The sequence below is a fragment of the Sminthopsis crassicaudata genome, chromosome X (genome assembly GCF_048593235.1).
Source record: "Sminthopsis crassicaudata isolate SCR6 chromosome X, ASM4859323v1, whole genome shotgun sequence".
Lineage (NCBI taxonomy): Eukaryota > Metazoa > Chordata > Mammalia > Dasyuromorphia > Dasyuridae > Sminthopsis > Sminthopsis crassicaudata.
This window is the reverse complement of record NC_133623.1, coordinates 40954755-40977525: the sequence shown is the minus strand read 5'-3', so window position 1 is coordinate 40977525 and position 22771 is coordinate 40954755. Positions and strand designations below refer to the sequence as shown.

General features: G+C 37.1%; 1 protein-coding gene across 3 annotated transcripts in view; it reads right to left on the bottom strand.

The window, feature by feature from the left end:
• Positions 1–22771, bottom strand: part of LOC141548231 (uncharacterized) — a 307738-nt gene that overhangs the window by 192171 nt on the left and 92796 nt on the right. The window lies entirely within an intron of this gene.

The window sequence follows — 22771 nt, the reverse complement described above, 5'->3', positions numbered from 1 at the left end:
GTTTAGTTACATCCCGAATTCAATGATCTGTTCTTTTTACATGTTTACATTTTGTTAATGAAAAAATTTAGAGAAATAAAGTCTCCCCTAAGTACTGCTCCAGCTACAACCCATAAATTCTGGCATGTTGTCTCATTATTGTTAATTCTCTTTGATGAAATTATTGATTATTTCTATGATATGTTCTTTGATCCACGATTTCTTTAGGATTAGATTATTAAGCTTTCAATTAATTTGGATTTATCTTTCCAATGACCTTTGCAGAATGTTATTTTATTGTACTATGATCCAAAATGGACAAATTTAATATTTGTCTTTCTATAATGGATTTTGAGGTTTTTATGTCCAAATTCATGATTAAATTTTGTGTATGTGACATGTATTATTGAGAAAAAAGGTATATTCCTTTCTTTTTCCATTCTGTTTTCTCCAAGTTCTGTCATATCCAAATTTTCTAAAATTCCATTTACCTCCTTAATTTATTGCTTTTTTTTTTTGGTTGGATTTATCAAAGCCAGAGAGAACAGTTGAAGCCCCCCACTGCCATAGATTTACTCTCTATTGTTTCCTGTAATTCCCTTAAATTCTTCTTTAAGAATATGTATATGGGTTTAGTATTGATATTACTTCATTGTCTATAGTACCTTCTGGCAAGCCATAGTTTCCTTCCTTATCTCTTCATTATATTTATTTTTGTTTTTACTTTGAGATCAACATTACTACCCCTACTTTTTTTTTTTAAACTTAAGCTGCAGTAAAATAGATTGTGCTCCAGCCCCTTACCTTTATTCTGTTTGTACTTCTCTGCTTCAAGTTTATTTGCTATAAAGAACATACTGTAGGATTCTGTTTTTGGATCCACTCTGTCTGCTACTGTCGTATGGGAGAGTTCACCCCCTTCACACCTACAGTTAAAATTATTACCTGTGTATTTCCCTCTATCCTAATCTTCCTGTTAGGCTTCTCTTTCCATTCACTGTTTCTTTCCACACCATCTTTCTCTGACCTGCCCTCTCTTCTGTAAATCCCTTCCTTATATTTACTTGATATCTTCTCTTCTTACTTTCCTATCAGATAAGATGAATTTCAATACTCAACCATGGTGTATATTATCCCCTCTCTGAGCCAATATTGATGAGTATAAGGTTAAGGTGATGTCAATCACCCAGAGGTTTTTTGCCTCTGTTCATCTAAAATAATATACCCATTCTACTTCTTCATTCCTTCTACATTCCTCTATCTCATCTGTTATTTTTTAATGTCATTCCCTCAAATTTATCTTATACATGTACACTCAATCTATGTATATTCTTTCTACCTATACTAATAGTAATACAGTTTTTAAGAATTATAAGTATGGGATGCAGCCAAAGAGGTAACAAGGGGAAATTTTAGATCTCTACATACTTGCATAAAAGAGAGAAAGAGAAGATCAATGAACGGGGCATGAACGGGGCTTCCAAGTAAAAAAGCTAGAAAAAGAGCAAATCAAACTCCCCCAATCAAATGCCAAACTTGAAACTGTGAAAATAAAAGTAGAGAATAATAAAATTGAAAGTAAAAAAAAATATTGAATTAATAAATAAAACTAAGTTGGCTTTATGGAAAAAACCAACAAAATAGATAAACCTTTAGTTAATTTGATTAGAAAAAGGAAAAGAGGAAAATCAAATTGTTAGTCTCAAAAATGAAAAGGGAGAACTTTCCACCAATGAAGAAGAAATTAGAGCAATAATTAGGATTTACTTTGCCCAATTTTATGCCAATAAATTTGGTAACCTAAGTGAAGTGGAGGAATACCTACAAAAATATTGATTGCCCAGATAAAAAGAAAAGGAAATTATCATGGGGAGTCTTCTCCTATTCTCCATGAAGGGGTCTACTTCACCTCCTTGGGGTTCCTGTGACGCTGATTTCCATAGGGGTCTCACTCTGATTTCCATAGGGTGTCTCTCTCTAATGTCCACAGGGTGTCTCCCTCTCATGTCCTTGAGGCATCTCCCTCTGCTGTCCATGGACCATCTTGCTCTGATGTCCAGAAGGAATCTATCCCTGAGATCATTGGAGGGTCTCTGACAAAGATCTCCATGGGGTCGCTTTCAATAATCTCTGGCGGGGATCTCTGTCCTGCATTTCCATGGAGACATCATTCCTCAAATAACATGGTCAACATATTTTTTTCCTTTCACTTACCTTCCTGATGACTTCTTGTTCTCCCCCCCCATATTTCCCTGAACATATTTGGGCCAGATCGCCACAAATGTGAGTGCCCCCATGCACCTCCTCTTGCCTTGCCTGGGTCTACAATTCTTTACCTATTCGGTTCATTCAAGACCTTTTTGGAACCATTCATATGCCAAACCGCCTGTAAGTAAGATAATTAGGGAAAATGACAAGATGAGCATAGTTCCTCTTTTTGGGAGCTGAATGGCTCATGGGAGTGGTAAAAGGAGAGTGATTTCTAGGTCAAAGAGAAGAAATGTGATGGCAACTAGAAATAATTTTATTGAAAAAGGTAGCCGAGCAGAGCCTAAAGGGTTAAACCCGCACTCTAGGGGCTAGACTTTTCTAAGTACAAGTAAAGTTGAGGCAGTCAGAAGGCGATGAGAACAACGATTGTTGTGAGGACAGAGTTGATTAAGATTATATTAATTATTTTTCTCTGGTTTTAGCCAGGACTTAATGATTGGAAATCAGTAGTACTAATTATACTAGAAAAATATGAGCCTCATCAGTAAATGGATACGTATAGGAATAGTCAAACTACGTCAATATCAGGCAGCTGCTTCGAAGCCAAAGTGATGGGTGGATGTAAAGTGATAAAATAGTTGTCATAAGAGGCAGACGACTAGGAAGAGTGATCCAATGATTACATGTAATCCATGAAAACCTGTTGCTACAAAGAATGTGGAGCCATAGATTCCATCTGAGATAGTGAAGGGTGCTTCTTAATATTCTATTGCTTGAAGGGTGGTGAAATATAAGCCTGAGACGATAGTAATAGAGAGTGTTTGAATTATTTGTTTTCGGTTGCCTTCTATGAGGCTGTGGTGAGCTCATGTGATAGAAACCCCAGAAGCTAAAAGAATGTCTGTGTTAAGTAGTGATACTTCTAGGGGCTTTAGTGGGTTGATTCCTATGGGAGGTCAGCAACCACCCAATTATAAGGCAGGAGATAGGCTATAGTGGTAAAAGGCTCAGAAGAAGCCTATGAAGAAGAATACTTCTGATGTAATGAAAAGGATTATACCATATAGTAGGCCTTTTTGGACTACAGGGGTGTGATGGCCTTGAAAGGTTCCTTCTCATACAATATCTCATCACATTGGAATATCGTGAGAAGTATTGATGTAATTCCGATTAGGAGAAGGAGGGTAGAGTGGAAGTGAAATCATATGGTGAGTCTGGATGTTAGAAGTGCTGAGAGGGCTCCTGAGAGTGGCCATGGGCCACTACAATTCTCTACTCGTCATGTGCTCCTCCATCTCATCCTGAGATTTCCATGGGGGGATTTCATCAGATGTCCCTGGGGGGGGGACTGCCTGAGTTCTCCATGGGGGGATCTTTGATCTGGATATCCATGGGGTGGGGGGGTGTAGCTCTTCTCCAGCAGGGGTTCCTGACACTGACTTCAAGGGGAACCTCCCCTCCTCTCTCCAGGGGGTGTTTCTCATCCTGAAATCCATGGGGAGACTCTGTCCCTGATCTCTATGGAGGTTCAAGTGGGGTGTCTCTAAAGCTGATTTCCACGGAGGGATCTATCTGTGACCTTCATGGAGTACTCTACCCTGGTCTTCAAAAGGGGCAGTCCATGGCCCACATCTTTATTGAGAGGTCTCTAGCCATAGTCTTCACAGGTGGACTGCCGATTATGTCATTGGGGTTGTCCTTCTTGTGATCTCCATAAAAGTCTTCCCTGTCTCCCAGGGCCATCTTCCACGAATCTCAATGAGGCATCTCTAATAAGGATTTCAAGGGCAGTGTTCTCCTGTTCTGCACAGAGGGTTTGGCCTCATTTTCTTGGGGTTACAGTAACTCTGATTTCCCTAGGGGTCTCCGCATCTCCCTCTGCAGTCCATGGGGTGTCTCCCTCCGATGTCCATGGAGCCTCTTCCACTGATGTCTATGAGAAATCTATACGTCATCACCACAGGGGGTCTCTGACAAAGATCTCCATGGGGTTCAGCCTCGATGAACTGGGTGGGGGAGGGTGATCTCTGTACCTCTTCTTCATGGAGACACTATTCCTCAAAAAACGTGGCCAAAATTTCTTTCCTTTCTCTTCCCTTGCTGTTGAACTCCTGTCTGATGCCCCATATTTCCCTGAATATCTTTGCGCCACATCACCACACACCCGGGTGCCCGCTTGCACCTTCTCACGTCTTCCCTGAGTCTACAGGTCTCTATCCCTCTTGTGCTCCTCCATCTCATCCCATGATTTCCATGAGGGGATTTCATCAGATGTCCATGGGGTGTCTCTGAGCCTGACAACCATGGGGGGACTCCATGATTTCTGCATGGGGGGGATCTTTGACCCGGATATCTGTGGAGTGGGGCGGTATGTAGCTCTTCTCCATCAGGGGTTCCTGACACTGACTTCCAGGGGAATCTTCCCCTGATCTCCATGGAGGGTCTGCTTCCTCTCTCCAGGGGCTGTTGCTCATCCTCATCTCCATGGGGAATCTCTTCCCCTGATCTCAATGGAGGGTCAAGTGGGTGTCTCTAAACTTGATTTCCATGGAGGGATCTGCCTGTGACCTTCATGGAGTACTCTACCCCCGGTCTTCAAAAGGGGCAGTCCATGGCCCACATCTTTATTGAGAGGTCTCTAGCCATAGTCTTCACATGTGGACTGCCGGTTATATCCATGGGCTTGTCCTTCTTGGGATCCCCATAAAAGTCTTCTAGGTCGGGGCTTATATCCCAAAGAAATACTAAAGAAGGGAAAGGGACCTGTATGTGCCAAAATGTTTGTGGCAGCTCTTTTTGTTGTAGCTAGAAACTGGAAGTTTAATGGATGCCCATGAATTGGAGAATGGTTGGGTAAATTATGGTATATGAAAGTTATGGAATATTATTGTTCTGTAAGAAATGACCAGCAGGAGGAATACAGAGAGGCTTGGAGAGACTTACATCAACTGATGCTGAGTGAAATGAATAGAACCAGAAGATTGCTGTACACTTCAATGCTGTATGAAGATATATTCTGATGGAAGTGGAAATCTTCAACATAAAGAAGATCCAACTCACTTCCAGTTGATCAATGATGGACAGAAATAACTACACCCAGAGAAGGAACACTGGGAAGCGAATGTAAATTGTTAGCACTACTGTCTATCTGCCCAGGTTACTTATACCTTCGGAATCTAATACTTAATTTTACACACATATATTGTATCTAGCTTATATTGTAACACATGTAAAATGTATGGGATTGCCTGTCATCGGGGGGAGGGAATGGAGGGGGGGATAATTTGGAAAAATGAATACAAGGGATAATATTATAAAAAAAATTACTCAGGCATATATACTGTGAAAAAAAAAATCTAAAAAAAAAATAAATAAATAAAAGTCTTCTCAGTCTCCCAGGGCCATCTTCTACTAATCTCCATCAGGAATCTCTCACCAGGATTGCATGGGCAGTCTTCTCCTGTTCTGCATGGAGGGGTCTGCCTCATCTCCTTGGAGTTCCTATAAGCCTGATTAACATGGGGGGGTCTCCATCTGATGTCCATGAGAAGTCTATCCCTAATCATAGTGGGGGGCCTCTGACGAATATCTCCATGGGGGTCATTGTCAATGATCTGTGGGGGGCATCTCTGCCCCTCATCTCCAATGAGATGTCATTCCTCAAATAACGTAGCCAACATTTTTTTTCCCTATCTCTTCCCTTCCTCAAGCCTCCTCTTCTTTTCCCCACTATTCTCCTGAACATCCTTGCCCCACATCCCCATTCACGTGAGTGCCCCCTTGCAATCTTCTCTTGCCTTCCCTGGGTCTGCAGCTCTCTATCACTCAGGTACTCCTCAATCTCATTCCCTGATTTCCACTGGGGGATTTCATCTCACCTCCATGGGGTGTCTCTGATCCTGATGACCACGGGGCATCTGTTTCTGATCTCCATGCCAGGATCTTTGACCCAGATCTCCATGGCAGGTCTATCTCTTATCCATCAGGGTTCCCTGACCCTGACTTCCACTCGAATCTCCTCCTGATCTCCATCAAAGGGCTGCTTCTTCTCTCCATGGGGTGTGGCTCTCACCGTGATCTCTATGGGGAGTCTCTGCCCCTGATTTCAATGGGCTCTCTCCTACACTGCCCTCCATGGCGGGTCTGCAGCTGATGTACATGGAGGGTCTCTGCCCCTAATCTACCCAGAAGTTTTGCTTACGGACTCCAAAACAGGTCAACCTCAGATCTCCATGGAAGCTCTTTGGCCCTGATGACTATGGGCTGATGATCTTGAGCTTCTTTGATGGTCTTTCACCTCGCTCTCTATGCTGGTCTCTGCCTATAATCTCAGCTGGGGGTCAGTAACTCTGGTCTCCATGGGGTATCTCCCACACGGGTCTACGTGGGGAATCTCTGCCCCTTTCTACATAAAGAACCTCCTCCCCAAGGATAATCAAATTGTTAGTCTCAAAAATGAAAAGGGAGAACTTTGCATCAATGAAGAAGAAATTAGAGCAATAAGTAGAAGTCATTTTGCCCAACTTTACGCCAATAAATTTGATAACCTCAGTGAAATGGAGGAACACCTACAAAAAGATCGATTGATAGATTTACAGAAGAGGAAATTAATTACTTAAATTGTCCCATTTTAGAAAAAGAAATAGAACAAGCGTTTAATCAACTCCCTAGGAAAGTATGTCCCAGGACCCGAAGGATTAGCTGGTGAATTCTACCAAACATTTCAAGAACAATTAACTCCAATACTATATATCCTGTTTGTAAAAATAGGAAAAGGAGGCTCCTCCCAAATTCCAGGTACTAATAACTAAATCAGGTAGGATAAAAACAGAGAAAGAAAATTATAAGACTAATCTACCTAATGAATATTCATGCAAAAATCTTAAATAAAATATTACCAAAGAGATCACAGAAATCATCCCCAGGATAATACAACAGAACCAAATAGGATTTACACCAGGAATCCAGAGCTGGTTCAATATTAGAAAAAATTTTTTTTTAATTTTTTATTATATATATATTTTTATAATATTATCCCTTGTATTCATTTTTCCAAATTATCCCCCCCTCCCTCTATTCCCTCCCCTCGATGACAGGCAATCCCGTACATTTTACATGTGTTACAATATAGTCTAGGTACAATACATGTGTGTGAATATCATTTTCTTGTTGCACAATAAACATTAGAATCCGAAGGTACATGCAACCTGGGCAGACAGATATTAGTGCTAACAATTTACATTCACTTCCCAGTGTTTCTTCTCTGGGTGTAGCTACCTCTGTCCATCATTGATCAACTGGAAGTGAGTTGGATCTTCTTTATGTTGAAGATTTCCACTTCCATCAGAATACATCCTCATACAGTATTGTTGTTGAAGTGTCAATATTAGAAAAATTACTAGCATAACTGACTATATCAGTAACATAATTAACAAAAACCATATGATTATTTCAATAGATGCAAGAAAAGTATTTGATACAATCCAACATCCATTCCTATGAAAAACACTACAGAGTATAGGATTAAATACAGTTTTTCTTAAAATAGTCAGTAGCGTCTATTTAACACCATCAGCAAGCATCATATGTAATTTCAAAGAAATGGAAACATTCCTAATAAGATCAGACATCAAACAAGGCTGCCCACTATCACCATTACTATTCAATATTGTAGTTGAAATGTGAGCTTTGGCAATGTGAGAGGAAAAAGAGATTAAAAGAGTGAGAGTAGGTAATGAGGAAACCAAATTATCACTCTTTGCAAATGATAAGATAGTATACTTAGAGAATCCTAGGGAATCAATAAAAAACAATTGGAAATAATCCACAACTTTAGCAAAATTGCAGGATACAAAAATATCCACATAAATCATCAGCATTTTTATACATCACTAACAAAATCCAACAGCAAGAGATACAAGAAATTAAATTTAAAATAACTGCCCATAGTATAAAATATTTGGGATCCTATCTGCAAAAGCAAAGTCAGGAACTATAGGAACACAACTACAAAACATTTCCCACCCAAATAAAGTCAGATATAAACAATTGAATGAACACCAAGTGCTCTTGGATAGGTTGAGGAAATATCATAAAGATGACAATATAACCTGAATTAATCTATTTATTTAGTGCTATATCAATCAAAGATAATTTCCTTACCTAGAAAAAATAACAACATTCATCTGGAAGAACAAAAGGTCAAGAATTTCAAGGGAATTAATGAAAAAAATGCAAATGAAGGGGGCCTAGCTGTACTAGATCGAAAAGTATATTATAAAGCAGCAATTATCCATTTGATACTGGGTAAGAAATAGAGTAGTAGATCTGGGGAGTAGGTTACGTTCACAGGACAAAATAGTCAATCTAGTGTTTGACAAACCCAAAGACCCCAGCTTTTGGGATAAGAATTCGCTATTTGATAAAAACTGCTGGGAAAATTTGAAACTAGTATGGCAAAAACTAAGCATTAACCCACATCTAACACACTATACCAAGATAAGGTCAAAATGGTTTCATGGTGTAGACATAAAAAATGATAATAAAAACATATTAGAAGAACATAGGATAGTTTACCTCTCAGATCTGTGAAAGAGGAAGGAATTTGTGACCAAAGAAGAACTAGAGATCCTTACTGATCACAAAATAAATACTTTTGATTAGATTAAGTTAAAATGTTTTTGTACAAAACTAATGCAAACAAGATTGGAAGGGAAGCAATAAACTAGGAAAACATTTTTACATCCAAAGGATCCGATAAAGGTCCCATTTCTAAAATATATAGAGAAATGACTCAAATTTATAAGAAGTCACCTCATTCTCCAATTGATAAATGGTCAAAGGATAGGAACAGACAATTTTCGAGGAAGAAATTGAAAGTATTTCTTATATGAAAAGGGGCTCCAAATCACTATTGATCAGAAAAATTTGAATTAAGAGAACTCTGAGATACCACTACACACCTCTCAGATTGTCTAAGATGACAGGAAAAATAATTACAAATATTGGAGGAGATGTGGCAAAATTGGACACTGATACACTTGGTGGAACTCTGAGTGGATCCAACCATTCTGGAGAGTAATTCAGAACTATGCTCATAAAGATATTAAACTGTGCAAAATCCAGCAGTGTTTCTACTGGGAATACAACCCAAAAGATCTTAAAGGAGGGAAGGGGACCCATATGTGCAAAAATATTAGTGGCAGCCCTTTTTGTAGTGGTAAGAAACTAGAAATAGAATGGATGCCCATCAACTGGAGAATGGCTGAATAAATTATGGTATATCAAAGTTATGGAATGTTATTTTTCTGTAAGAAACGACCAGTCGGTTAATTTCAGAGTAGATTGGAGAGATTTACATGAACTGATGGTAAGTGAAATGAGAAGAACCAGGAGATCATTTATGTAGCGGGCGTAGCCCCTTTAAGATTCCTTGTCTGATCTACCTTTGGGACAAGATATTCCTAAGGGAAAAGATCTGTATCTGATCCAGTTTGGGCTGTACCCAGCCCCCAACTGGTTTGGGTTTTCAGCCCCCTTTGATACAAGATCTGGTCAGAACTAGTTTGGGCTGTACCCAGCCCCCTCACTGGATCTGAGCTGACTTGGATAAAGCCCGCCAAAAATCTGGCCTTCAAGGAATTAACCTGAGCTCCACCCATTACTTCTTCAAGCAGATAAAAAGAGCAAAGCTAGAATCATCTTTGGTTCAGAGATTTGAAAGATGCCAGCCAAGATGCTTGCATCAGAGATTCTCTGTCCCTGCTGCTTTTGGTGTATATCTTCCTCTATCTAATGCCTTTTACTAACCAGACCTTAACCTTGCTTCCAAACCTGGCAATAAACATCTTTTACCCATCTAGGTTTTCGGCCTGTAAATTCATTTACAGGGGACTCTCGCCGCCACTAGACCTGATTTAACTTTGTATCCTTGCGCCGAATCCTAAGGGGGTTGCAGGGGAGCTCCATGTGACTTCCTGTACCCTGAATCCTGCCACTAGACCTCAGTAAATCCTATTGAGGCATATACCTCATTATTAGGTATTTACCTCATGATTTGGTTCAAGTTACCTCATCATTTTGAGGTTCCCTATTACCTCATCAATTTATACGTGGCAACAAGATTATATGATGGTCGATTCTGATGGAGGTAGCGGCTCTCTTCAACAATGAGATGATTCAAATTGTTCAGTGTTCCAATTGTTCAGAGTTCCAATTGTTCAGTGATGAAGAGAGCCGTCTACGCCCAGAGAGAGGTCTGTGGGAACTAAATGTGGTTCACAAGACAGTATTTTACTCTTTTCATTGTTGCTTACTTGCATTTTATTCTGCTGCTTCTTCTTTTTTTTAAGTTTGATTTGATTTTTTTCTCGTGCAGCACAATAATTGTATAAATATGTATGCATATATTGGTTTTAACATATATTTCTACCATTTTAATCATATATTGGACAACTTTCCATCTGGGGGAACAGAAAATTGGAACACTGGGTTTTAAAAGGCCTAATGTTAAAGAATTTTCCATGCATATGTTTTGAAAAATAAAAAGTTTTTTTTTTTTTTAAAGAAAATAAATAAAAATAAAAAAATTCCAGGTATCATCTTCCCATGTATGGATGCAAACAGTTTAAATCTATTGAATCCCTTATGTTTTTGTTTCCCTTTTATATTTCTCTTGTGTCTTGATATTGTAGATCAAATTTTTGATTTAATTCTAATCTTCTTATGAAATCCTGAAATCCTTCCATTTCCTTGAATGACCATTTCTCCCCTTGATGTATTATCCTTAATTTTGCTTGGTGATACTTGGTTGTATTTGTAACTCCTTTGATTTTTGGGATATCATGTTCCATGATTTCCAAACTTTTAATTTTGCAGCTGCTAAATCCTATGTAATTCCGATTATGGCTTCCCGATCTCTGAATTGATTTTTTTCTGGCCTCTTTTTATATTTTCTCTAGACCTAATAGTTCTGAAATTTGGCTTACTGGGGCCACTTTCAATCCTGGACTGTGCTCCCCTTATACCCAAATGAGACAGACCTTTCTTACTGATATTCCAAGTTCCTTGGGCTCAAAGACTGCTTTCCCTCTTTTTAGAGGGCTGTTAATGCTGTTACTAGGATTTATTTGGGTTGCCATATTATGGTTGTTTAGAGAAAAATATGCAAGAGTTATGGCAATGTACTGCTTGTTCTGCTATCTTGGCTCCTGGAAAACTTATCTTCTAGGAGTGCAGTTCCCCATCCCCCAGGTCTAAATGGATTCCCTGCTTAGATTTTCTTCCCTCTACTGTATGTATAATTTTCTGTATCTGCTGCCCCTCACCCTGTTAGAATGTACCCCCCCCTTAAGGGCATGGAATGTCTTCTTTTTGTTTTTCCCTTAATTATCAGCATACCTGGGACATAGTGGGTGTCTAAGAAATGTTTGCTGACTAACTCACCAATATCAACAAAAAGAAATTTCAACTATCCCCAATGTAACATATACATGTGAAGCTACAAAAGTATCGTGGGTAAGGAGAGGAAATTGAAAAAAGAAAAAAAAAAACTTTATAAAAAGTTAAACCAATATCCAGTTTAGAAATAAATGTAGCATTCTGTGGAACATAAATACATTAAAAAAATAAAACTTTAATGGAAATGCATTCTGGTAAGCTCTATCTTAATTAAATAGCTAAATGTTTTTCAGAACTTACTCAACTCTAACATATTCACATCACCCAAAGCTAACAATCAGCAGGGAGAAAAAATTAGTTTTAATATATGCCTCATATATGCATTAGAGAACGTATTTGTTGAAGGTTAATTACAAACTTGTGAAAAAATATTGAAGTATCAGACTTTTTCAAATGAACAAAAGGACAAATATCAAAGCTGTACCAAAAAACACACAAAAGTCTAATATAAATATAGGATTATGCTCTACATGTCTTCACAGTCATGACTATAGTGTTGGAAAACAAATACTTTCACTTCCAAAACAACATGGCATTGATGAATTCATCAGCTAAGAACCCCCATGAAAGAAATGCCTACAAGGTTTAAGAGGGGACATTCAAAGTGACTCACTCACAGAATTACTTACAAACATAATAAATCCTCCAAGACATTTACAGCCTACAGTAAGAGCGCATATAGAAAGACAGAAAAAACATATATAAACTGCCTTAAGCACAACAGAAATAATCAAACTGGGATTAGAATTTTTTAAAATTATATTATGATTAACTTAAAAGGATAAAGTCCATTGAGCTACCTAAATACCAACTAACAAGAATAATCTTTAACACAAATTTTAAAACACAGGGATATCTTTTTAAAACAACTTTCAAAAGGGACACAGAATGACAAAGAAAGGCTGAAAATCCCTTTCAGATTTTTCAGATTACAAGAGGATCCAAATCAGCAATATGGCTAGATACATATCAACAGGCTGCTCTAAAAAGAAGGAGTGCTGATAATGAGATCTGATAAAATAGATTACAAATTTCAAAGCATGTAAGAGAAAAACTATCTCTAGTATAGAATGGCAAAAGGAAAAAAAGAGCAAATCCTCTATTTGTATGCCCCCAAATAGCTGACAGTAAATTTGTAAAAGAAAATTTATATACTAAGAGAGAGAAAAAATTCACTTAGCAGAAGACTACAATACTTTACTAGCTATAAGAATGTGACAAATAAAAAGATCAATAACAATTAAGAAATCACTGATCTGAACTGTTTGTTTCTGTAAGGTTCCCTAAATTGTTTTCTAAAAGAGAATTCAATGGTGAAGCAGAAAGAAACTCCTGGTGAAATACTCAAGGGATAATCACTCCAAATGATTATATATTGAGACAGAGACAGGGATACTGAGAGACAAAGTGATATGCAAATCAGTAAAATTAAGCAGCAGAAAAGGAGAAGGAATCAAGAATACAGGACAGATTCGCTTATATTCTGACAAATCAGAGAATTTAAAGGGAAGAATAGATCATCTACAAAGAGATATGTTGTCCAACTTGACACAACAAGAAATGAATAAATGAAACGGAACAGTGGGGTAAGGAAGATGAAGAAAAATATTAGATTAGTACCACAGCACACATGTGCACTCCCATGCACACAGGCATGCACATATAAACACAAGCAAAGCAGCAATGCACACACAATGTGCCCAAGGCACATATGCATATGATGCACAAGTGAACTTGATACAACACATGCATAATACATTCACACACATGCAAATACAGTGCATATGACACACATCTATATGCATGTATATGTATAAATATATGTATACATATAGCATATACAGATGTGTGCACAATCACACTAGCACATGCGCACAAGAACACAGATGCATACACATGTACACATGAGCACACACATACCGACACACACAGGAATAGAGACATACACTTACCCATATATACAAAATACACATTTTTACCTGCACACAAAAAAATGACATATAAACATAAGAACACACACATATACACAAAAACACATCAATTACTGTAGAATTAGCTAAAATGTACCATGCATTGCAGTAACATGCCCATAACGCTCACACACATTCAATTATTGGCACATGACAAATGTAAAAGGATATAAGAAAATAAAATTTTAAAATTTGTAGAACTAAAACATTGTGATTAAATAGAAAGACAACACTGAAAAAAGTTTCCTACAAATGTGAAGATAAAAGTTTGACACATGAAACATATATGGCACTCTCAAAGATCATGATTGCAAGAGATGTAAATTGACAGTTTTGGGGACTTCCGGCCAAGATGGCGGCGTGGAGGCAGACAGCTGCTTGAGCTCCTTGTTTTCTCTCAGAACTTACTTCATGACAAGCCTCAGACTTAATGCTTGACCCAGAAAGAAATCCACAAATAATCACCAAGAGAAGACATCCTTGAAAGTCGCCAGAAAAGGTCTGTGTTTGCTCGGGGGAGGGTCAATCAGACTGGACACAGACTGAGGGCAGGCAAGCCAGAGCGAGACAGGCAGCTCACACAGCTCAGACCAGAGGGGGAGGGGTACAATCTCTGCCGTTTCTGTGAAAAGACTTTTTCCCCAGTGTGGATACTCCATCTTGGCAGCAAGCCAGGAGCAGCGCAGAGGGTGTAAACCCAGGAAAGCCAGCGTCTCTCAGAACCCTGCCACCCCCAACCCCCACCTGGACTGACTCATCGCGTTCTCAGAGCCTCAGAGCACAGACTTAGTACAGTCATCGCTGTTCTGTTAGTGGCTCTGCTGCCCTACCCCCAGTCTGTAGAGGAAGCCCATTAATACCATCCAGCCCCTCTACACACATATATTGTATCTAGAATATACTGTAATATATTTAACATGTATAAGACTGCCTGCCATCTGGGGGAGGGGGTTGGGGGAGGAAGGGAAAAAAATCTGAATAGAAGTAAGTGCAAGGGATAATGTTGTGAAAAATTACCCATGCATATGTACTGTCAAAAAATGTTATAATTATAAAATAAAATAAAAATTAAATTAAAAAAAAAAAAACAGTTATCAAACTGTGCATATCCTTTGATCCAGCAATGTTTCTACTGGGTTTATATCCTAAAGGATATAAAGGAGGGAAAGGGACCCACATTTGCAAAATTGTTTGTGGCAGCCCTTTTTGTATATCAAGAAACTGGAAACTGAATGGATAAGCATCAGTTGGAGAATGACTGAATAGGTTATGCTATATGTATGCTATGGAATATTTTTGTTCTGTAAGAAATGACCAACAGGATGATTTCAGAAAGGCCTGGAGAGACTTACATGAACTGATGTTGAGTGAAATGAGCAGGACCAGGAGATCATTATACACTTCAACAACAATACTATACGATGATCAATTCTGATGGATGTGGCTCTTTCCAATAGTAAGATCATTGAGACTAATTCCAATGATCTTTTGCTGATGAAAGCTATCTACACACAGAAAGAGGGCTGTGAGAACTAGGGTGGATCACAACATAGCATTTTCACTCTTTTTGTTATTTGTTTGCATTTTATTTTCTTTCGGATTTTCTGTTTTTTGCTTTTTACTTTTTGATCTAATCTTGTGCAGCTAGATAATTGTATAAATATATATGCATATATTTTATCTGACATATTTTTATCATGTTTAATATATATTTGATCTAGGGGAGGGAGTGGGGGAAAAGGAGAGAAATTGGAATACAAGGTTTTTTCAAGGGTTAATGTTGAAAAAATTATTCTTGCATATATTTTGAAAATAAAAAGGTCAACAATAAATAAAATAAAATATCTCATTAGATCTTCACAGCAAAAAAAATAAAAATAAAAAATAAAAAATACCATCCAGCCCCATCCCCCGCAAAACAGACCAATTGTTTCTCTTGTCAATTTGTTTTCTTTGATTCCTACTCTGACAAAATGAACAAAAAATGAAAAAGGGCTCTAACCATTGACAGCTTCTGTATGGAGAGAGAGCAGACTTCAAACACTGAGGAGACTAAAAACAGACTGTCCCCAGAGGAATCCCCTAAGAAGGATATGAGCTACTCCTCAATACAAAAGAATCTCTTAGAGGAAATCAAAAAGGCTCTCACAAGAGAGCTGGAAGAGAAATGGGAAAAGGAAAGGAAAGCTTGGCAAGAGAGCCTGGAGAAGTCATCCCATGCATTCAAAGACAGAGTGGATAAAGAAATCAAATCATTGAGAAACAAGATTAGTGAGCTGGAAAAGGCAAACAACTCCAAGGAAAACAGGATTAGTGAGCTGGAAAAGGTAAACAACTCCAAGGAAAACAGGATTAGTGAGCTGGAAAAAGAAAACAGCTCTCTAAAAAATAAAATGGATAAAATGGAAAAAAATTCCATAGAAGATAAAAACTCAATTGAACAATTACAAAGAGATATAAAAAAAGTGAGTGAAGAAAATACATCATTGAAAATTAGACTCGAACAAGTAGAAATGAATGACTCAAGGAGAAACCAAGAGGTGGTCAAGCAAAACCAGAGAAATGAAACAATTGAAAAGAATGTCAAGTACCTTATTAGAAAGACAACAGACCTGGAAAACAGATCCAGGAGAGACAATTTGAGAATAATCGGACTCCCTGAAAAATGTGAGGAAAAAAAGAGCTTGGACACCATTTTCGAGGAAATTATCAAAGAGAACTGCCCAGACGTTCTGGAAACAGAGGGTAAAATAGACATTGAAAAAATTCATCGATCACCTACTGAAAGGGACCCTAAAATCAAAACGCCAAGAAATATAGTGGCTAAGTTCAAGAACCATCAGACAAAGGAAAAGATATTGGAAGCTGCTAGAAAAAAGCAATTCAGATATGGAGGATCCACAATAAGGATAAGCCAGGATCTAGCAGCGTCCACATTAAAAGAACACAGGGCCTGGAACATGATAATCCGAAAGACTAAGGAACTTGGTATGAACCCAAGAATAACTTACCCAGCAAGAATGAGCATCGTTTTCCAGGGAAGAAGATGGACATTTAACGAAATAAATGAATTCCATCTATTTTTGATGAAAAAACCAGACCTACATAAAAGGTTTGATCTTCAAATACAGAACTCAAGAGATTTCTAAAAAGGTAAAAAGAAATCTTGAGAACTATACTTCTGCCATAAAAATATGTAAAGAACATATGTACAATTTGTCTTAGAAACAAGAGGTGGAAAGGAAATTATATCATAAAAAAGTGTAAAGTGGTGGTACTACATCTCATGAAGAGGCAAAGGTAACCTATTATATCTGAGAGAATGAAAGGAGGGAGATGAACATAGTGTGTATCAATAGACATATTCGATTTATGGTGAAACTTCTTCCACTTCATTGAAAAGTGAGAGGGAAGGAGTAAGCTAAGGGGAAAGGAATACAGAAATTTCGAGGAAAAGGGGTAAAATAAGGGGAGGAACTTTAAGGTGGGGAAGGGATCCTAAAAAGGGAGGGCTGTGAAAAACAAGTGGTATTCACAAGTTTAATACTGGGTAGGGGGGTAAGAGGGAAAGAAAGGGGAAAAGCATAAGCAGGGTTTAATAGGATGGCAAGCAATATAGAATTAGTCCTTCTAACCATAAATGTGAATGGGGCAAACTGCCTCATAAAGAGGAAGCAGTTAACAGACTGGATTAAAAGTCAGAATACTGCTATATGTTGTTTACAGGAAACACCTGAAACAGGGTGAGACATACAAACTAAAAGTAAAAGGGTAGAGCAGAATCTATTATGCTTCAGGCAAAACCAAAAAAGCAGGAGTAGCCATCCTCATCTCAGATCAAGCAAAAACAAAAATTGATCTAATTAAAAGTGATAAGGAAGGGCATTATATCCTGCTAAATAAAGGGCAGCATCAATAATGAAGCAGTATCAATATTAAACATATATGTACCAAGTGGTGCAGCATCTAAATTCTTAAAAGAGAAATTAAGAGAGCTGCAAGAGGAAATAGATAGCAAAACTATAATAGTGGGAGATCTCAACCTTGCACTCTCAGAATTAGATAAATCAAACCACAAAATAAATAAGAAAGAAGTCAAAGAGGTAAATAGAATACTAGAAAAGTTTGATATGATAGATCTTTGGCAAAAGCTAAATGGAGACAGAAAGGAGTATACTTTCTTCTCAGCAGTTCATGGAACCTATACAAAAATTGATCATATACTAGGGCATAAAAACCTCAAAATCAAATGCAGTAAGGCAGAAATAGTAAATGCATCCTTTTCAGACCATAATGCAATCAAAATTACATTTAATAAAAAGCCAGGGCAAAATAGACCAAAAAATAACTGGAAACTAAATAATCTTATACTAAAGAATGATTGGGTAAAACAGCAAATCATAGACATAATTAATAACTTCACCCAAGAAAATGACAATTATGAGACATCATACCAAAATGTGTGGGATACAGCCAAAGCAGTAATAAAGGGGAAGTTTTATATCTCTAGAGACCTACTTGCATAAAATAGAGAAAGAGAGGGCCAACGAATTGGGCTTACAACTAAAATTGCTAGAAAAGGAACAAATTAAAAACCCCCAGACAAACACAAAACTTGAAATTCAAAAAATAAAAGGTGAGATTAATAAAATTGAAAGTAAAAAAAACTATTGAATTAATTAATAAAACTAAGAGTTGGTTCTATAGAAAAACCAACAAAATAAACAAACCCTTAGTAAACCTGATTAAAAAAAGGAAAGAGAAAAAGGAAATTGTTAGTCTTGAAAATAAAAGGGTGAACTCACCACTAATGAAGAGGAAATTAGAACAATAGTTAGGAGCTACTTTGCTCAACTTTATGCCGATAAATTCGATAACTTAAATGAAATGGAAGAATACCTTCAAAAATATAGGTTGCCCAGATTAACAGAGGAAGAAGTAAGTAGTCTAAATAGTCCCATCTCAGAAAAAGAAATAGAACAAGCTATTAACCAACTTCCTAAGAAAAAGTCCCCAGGACCAGATGGATTTACATGTGAATTCTACCAAACATTTAAAGAACAACTAACTCCAATGCTATGTAAACTATTTGAAAAAATAGTGATTGAAGGAGTCCTACCAAATTCCTTCTATGACACAGACATGGTACTGATACCTAAACCAGGTAGATCGAAAACTGAGAAAGAAAACTATAGACCAATTTCCTTAATGAATATTGATGCTAAAATCTTAAATAAGATATTAGCAAATAGACTTCAGAAAATCATCCCCAGGATAATACACTATGACCAAGTGGGATTTACACCAGGAATGCAGGGCTGGTTTAATATTAGGAAAACTATTAGTATAATTGACTATATTAATAATCAAATTAATAAAAACCATATGATCATCTCAATAGATTCAGAAAAAGCATTTGATAAAATCCAACATCCATTCCTACTAAAAACACTTGAGAGTATAGGAATAAATGGACTATTCCTTAAAATAATAAGGAGCATATATTTAAAACCTTCAGTAAACATCATATGTAATGGCGATAAACTAGAACCTTTCCCTGTAAGATCAGGTGTGAAACAAGGTTGCCCACTATCACCATTACTTTTCAATATAGTACTAGAAACTCTAGCCTCGGCAATAAGAGCCGAGAAAGCGATTCAAGGAATTAGAGTAGGAAATGAGGAAATCAAACTATCACTCTTTGCAGATGACATGATGGTATACTTAGAGAACCCCAAAGACTCTGCTAAAAAGCTATTAGAAATAATTCAAAATTTTAGCAAAGTTGCAGGATACAAAATAAATCCACATAAATCCTCAGCATTTTTATACATTACCAACACAATCCAACAGCAAGAGATACAAAGAGAAATTCCATTCAAAATAACGGTCGATAGTATAAAATATTTGGGAATATATCTACCAAAGGAGAATCAGGAATTATATGAGCAAAATTACAAAACACTTGCCACAAAAATAAAATCAGATTTAAATAATTGGAAAGACATTCAATGCTCTTGGATAGGCCGAGCGAATATAATTAAGATGACAATACTCCCCAAACGAATCTATTTATTTAGTGCTATACCAATCAGACTTCCAAGAAACTATTTTAATAACCTAGAAAAAATAACAACAGAATTCATATGGAACAACAAAAGGTCAAGAATTTCAAGGGAAGTAATGAAAAAAAAAATTAAGTGAAGGTGGTCTAGCTGTACCTGATCTAGAACTGTATTATAAAGCAACAGTCACCAAAACCATTTGGTATTGGCTAAGAAATAGACTAGTTGATCAGTGGCATAGGTTAGGTTCACAGGGCAAGATAGTGAATAAAAATAGCAATCTAGTGTTTGACAAACCCAAAGATCCCAAATTTTGGGATAAGAATTCATTATTTGACAAAAACTGCTGGGAAAACTGGAAATTAGTATGGCAGAAACTAGGCCTGGACCCACATTTAACACCACATACTAAGATTAGATCAAAATGGGTCCAAGATTTAGGCATAAAGAACGAAATCATAAATAAATTGGAGGAACATGGGATGGTTTACCTCTCAGACTTGTGGAGGAGGAAGGAGTTTGTGTCCAAGGGAGAACTAGAGACCATTATTGATCACAAAATAGAACATTTTGATTACACCAAATTAAAAAGTTTCTGCACAAACAAAACTAATGCAAACAAGATTAGAAGGGAAGTAACAAATTGGGAAAACATTTTTACAGTTAAAGGTTCTGATAAAGTCCTCATCTCCAAAATATACAGAGAATTGACTTTAATTTATAAGAAATCAAGGCATTCTCCAATTGATAAATGGTCAAAGGATAAGAACAGACAATATTCAGATGATGAAATTAAAACTATTTCCACTCATATGAAAGAGTGTTCCAAATCACTACTGATCAGAGAAATGCAATTTAAGACAACACTGAGATACCACTACACACCTGTCAGATTGGCTAAGATGAGAGGAACAAATAACGATGAATGTTGGAGGGGCTGTGGGAAAACTGGGACACTGATGCATTGTTGGTGGAGTTGTGAAAGAATCCAGCCATTCTGGAGAGCAATTTGGAACTATGCCCAAAAAGTTGTCAAACTGTGCATACCCTTTGACCCAGCAGTGCTACTACTGGGCTTATATCCCAAGGAAATACTAAAGAAGGGAAAGGGACCTGTATGTGCCAAAATGTTTGTGGCAGCCCTTTTCACAGTGGCTAGAAGCTGGAAGATAAATGGATGTCCATCAATTGGAGAATGGTTGGGTAAATTATGGTATATGAATGTTATGGAATATTATTGTTCTGTAAGAAATCACCAACAGGAGAAATACAGAGAGGCTTGGAGAGACTTACATCAACTGATGCTAAGTGAAACGAGCAGAACCAGAAAATCATTATACACTTCAACAATGATACTGTACAAGGATGTATTCTGATGGAAGTGGATATCTTCAACATAGAGAAGAGCTAATCCAATTCCAATTGATTAATGATGGACAGAACCAGCTACATCCAGAAAAGGAAACTATTATTTTTACCTTTTGAATCCAATTCTTCCTGTGCAACAAGAAATTCGGTTCTACACACATATATTGTATCTAGAATATATTGTAATATATTTAACATGTATAAGACTGCCTGCCATCTGGGGGAGGGGGTTGGGGGAGAAAGGGAAAAAATCTGAACAGAAGTAAGTGCAAGGGATAATGTTGTAAAAAATTACCCATGCATATGTACTGTCAAAAAAAATTATAATTATAAAATAAAATAAAAATTAAAAAAAAAATCTCAGAAGTAAAAAAAAAAGTAAATTGACAGTTTTCAAAAAAACCCCCCACAAATTATTAATAACCACTTGCAAAATACCTAAATTACATTGTTAATCAGAAAGTTTCAAGTCAAAACAGCTTTGTAGTTCTCCACCTCCCAACAACCAAAGTGGCAAATTATTTTTTAAAAACCTCAAAGTCAGTAAAGTTTTGACAAAAGAGATATGCTGGTTTATTGCTGATGGAAATACAAACTTGCAGAATTTTCCCAGCAAACAATATGACAGGTAGTAAGTCTTATAAAAAGAAACATACTCTTGGTCCAATAATTAATTTGTTAAGAGTATACCCTGCTATATAATGCAAAACAACAACAAAAAAAGCTCTCCGTTCAAAGACTTTCAGAGCATTTTGAAAAGCATTTTCTCAAAACAAAATAAAAGCGAACTTGGAAGGAGCTACACTATGGGAATGGCTAAAAATTATGGCTCATACTACAAGAAGAAAAGTTCTTAACCTGGGGTCCATGACCTTTTTATAAAACAAAACAAAACAAAAAAAAAACCCATATATTTTGATAATTCTTGCAATATAATAAGTAGCTTCTTTTACAGACTTATATATTTCATTTCATGCATTTAAAAACATTATTCTAAGAAAGGACTGATAAATTTCACCCTCTCCCACTGCCCAAGGAGTCAAGGCCACAAAAGCTTAAGAACTTCTCAGTCCTAGGACCAAGAGCTTCCTGTTCAGGAGCAAATAATCTAATTGGGAAGAAAAAAAAAAAGAAGAAGAAGCGTGTGGCAGTACAAGTAACTCCATAAGATATGAAATAAAGCCTTACTACATTAAAAAGAGTGCTGAAGGTGGTCAGAGCAGGGAGACAAACTACACGGGATGAGACTTAAATTGGGTGCCCATCTTTGGAGGACAAGAATGACTTAGGGCAGCAGCCGGTAATCTTTTCACAGCGAAAAATGGAGAATGTGCTAAGCAGCCTGGCTTGGACAAGGGGAAAAGTACTGTTAAAAATCCAAGTGCTACCTACCCTTCCTCTTCTTTCATTGCAGAGATTGCTGGATGGGGATGAGCAGAAGTATGGACAATTGCACATAATTTTTTTCCTATTATCCATTGGATTTTGCTGAAAAATATTTTACTTCTCTTAAAAAATATATTGATTATTAGGAATGTCTCTCTGAGTAGCCAAGTGACATGAGGGCTACTGTAGATACTGTAAAAACAAAACAAAAACATGAATAAAACTGACTTTAAAAAACCAAGGTATTGTTATAAGATGGAAAGCATGGTTAAAGTCCACTACACTTGTAAATGCCAACAAGCAACAGTCCCCTAGATGTGACAGATCTGGTTA